General features: G+C 43.2%; 1 pseudogene; it reads right to left on the bottom strand.

Moving 5' to 3' along the window:
- Positions 1–1,080: 1,080 nt before the first annotated feature.
- LOC115290740 lies at positions 1,081–2,345 on the bottom strand (annotated as a pseudogene).
- Positions 2,346–2,792: the final 447 nt, after the last annotated feature.

The following is a 2,792-nucleotide window of genomic DNA, read 5'->3' as shown; positions in this document are numbered from 1 at the left end:
CTTTCATGTTAACTGACACATGTTTTCTTTAATCAAGTCTATAAGATAAATACAGTTTAGGAAATGGATACTATTTTCTCATGAATATATATAAAGTTTATCACTAGCCAACCTCAGAAAATATAGGGGTTTAGCAGATATGATCCCAATAAGTATATCTGTGCAAGCCATTTGATTTTTGTCTCCCAGAAGGGACACCCTAAGAAGAGTTGCCTCCTGATTTCCGGTCTGTCAGCCAGAATTTCCAACAGCTGCCTAGGCTATGGGCCAAAGTTCATGAGAGTCTGACAGACCAACAGTTTTTTATGGGTCTGTGGGAACTGGGGCAGCTCCCTAACGGTGGTAAGCTAGTGACTCAGCAAAAAAGTTGTAAGTCTGTGTATGTCTATGAGTAACATCTGGGAATCACACTTATAATCAGGACCCAGAAATGCCTTTTCATTACTTATGTCATAATCATCCCCTCACATAAATGCATAAAAGTTGTGTTGAAATAGTCCTGACTCCCAAAGGAAGCCGTCCTGTTCTCTTTGTATGTCTCATTTGTGTCACTGATCTTCAGTCCCAAGTAGTCTTTGAAAAGGCAGTAACACTCAAATCTTCCACATCAAGAAAACTCCAAGTTCTCAGGAAGCAGCTGGGCTGAGGTCCCTCTTCTTTAGATGTCCCTCAGCAAAGCTAAAGCACACTAGGTGGTGGCTTTTAAAACTCTGGATCCCCTAGATGTAAATTGCAGGTTGTAACATGCTCTACACACATCTTACTCTGTCACCGTTCATCTTTGCCAGCTGACCCTGAAGATTTAGAGTTTATTCTGTAATACTATAAAACTATGATCTTGTATCTCACTCCAGCACATCACCAATACACAGAAAGAGAGGCAGACAGACAGACAGACTTTAGTGCCTTTGAGTTTATGGGGAAATGCTGGGTCATGAAAACCAGGACTTTCTTTATATGTGTGAGGATGTATAGTGTACTTTATGGTATATGACAAGGAAGGGTTCCCTAAATGCCTCCCCTTTTTCAGGGGGTTTGGGATGGAAACCGTGTTGAGGAGAAGAGAGACATTTCAGTATGTCAAGAGACCCATGTAGGGCAAGGACACCCCAGCAAGCTGTGTTCCAGCGACTTTTGTTCCTTGGAGTCCATGTGGACCATAAGGTCCATCACCCTATTGCTATAGAAAGATTCATTTTCATCAAAGGAAATAAGCTTGACAAAATGGTCATTGAGGGCAATGCCAGCCCCAGCATCAAAAGTGAAAGAGTGGGAGGGGCACCTGGGTGACTCAGTCAGTTGAGCATCCCACTTCAGCTCAGGTCACCATCTCACCATTTGTGAGTTCGAGCCCCACGTTGGGCTCTGTGCTGACAGCTCAGAGCCTGGAGCCTGCTTCAGATTCTATGTCTTCCTCTCTCTCTGCTCCTCCTCCACTCATGTTCTCTTTCTCTCTCTCAAAAATAAACATTAAAAAAAATTAAAAACCACATTAAAAAAAAGTGTAAGAGTGGGTGTCATTGTTAAATCTGCAGGAGATTGGTCCTTAGTGTAGCCCAGGATGCACTTGAGAGGGCCCTCTGATGCCTGCTTCACCATCTTCTTGATGTTGTTATATTTGGCAGGTTTCTTCAGATGGTAGATAAAGTCCATGACCGACACATTGTGGGTGGGGATACAGAAAGTCATGCCAGTGATTTTTCCATTCAGCTCAAGTTTGATCTTGCTCACAGCCTTGGCAATACCCATAGAAGCAGAGATGATGTTCTGGCCAGCTTCTTAGCCATCATGACATAGCTTCTCAGAGGGGCCATCTATGGTTTTCTGGGTGGCAGTAATGGCATGTACTGTGGTCATGATTCCCTCCACAATACCAAAGTTGTTTTGGACGACCTTGGCCAGGATCTCAAGCAGTTAGTAGTGCAAGAGGCATTGCTGACAATCTTGAGAAAGTTGTCATACTTCTTGTTCTTGGTTCACGCCCATCACAGACATGGGAGCATCAACAGAAGAGGCAGAGATGATGACTCTTTTGGCTCTACCCTTCAAGTAAGCTCCAGCCTTCTCCAAGGTAGTGAAGATGCCAGTGGGCTCAACAATAAATTCAGCACCAATCTCACTCCATTCGATGTTAGTGAAATCCCACTCCAGGAAGACTGAGATAGGATTTCCATCAATGACAAGTTTCTCATTCTCAGCCTGGACTGTGTCATTGAACTTTCCATGGGTGGAATCATACTGACCAAGTACACCAGGTAGTTGAAGTCAATGAAGCCATTATTGATAGAGACAATATTTACTTTGCCAGAGTTAAGAGCAGACTTTGGTGACCAGGCACCCAACATAGTCAAAGTCATTTCATTGGGCTTTCACCATCATGTCTCAGGGACACAGCTGTTGTCAAACAGGGAGGGGCAAAGAGCCAAAACGAGCCAGGACTTTTTTGAACAGAAGTTAAAGAAGATCTTGTAAAGCAAAGAGGCAGATGGTTGATTGCTACTTTTAGGCACTACTGTCTTATTCTTGCTAATGAAACGCTGATTTTGTTAAGTATGGTCTGGCAACAGACTCAGGAATGAAGAAGCATTGCCAGAGTCTCAGAGGAAAATATAAACACACTGAGTTAAAACTGAATTTCAGACAAACAAGGTATATGCAACCCTATTCACCACCTCCTTCTGAGGATGAATTATGATCGGTGAAGACAAACATGGTCATTCCTTTTCCCCTTGCTAGTGATTGGTTTGGACATGGGCATATAACAACATACTTCAGACCAATTGCATCTGAGG

The sequence above is a fragment of the Suricata suricatta genome, chromosome 4, assembly GCF_006229205.1.
Source record: "Suricata suricatta isolate VVHF042 chromosome 4, meerkat_22Aug2017_6uvM2_HiC, whole genome shotgun sequence".
NCBI lineage: Eukaryota > Metazoa > Chordata > Mammalia > Carnivora > Herpestidae > Suricata > Suricata suricatta.
This window is presented reverse-complemented; position numbering and strand designations above follow the sequence as displayed.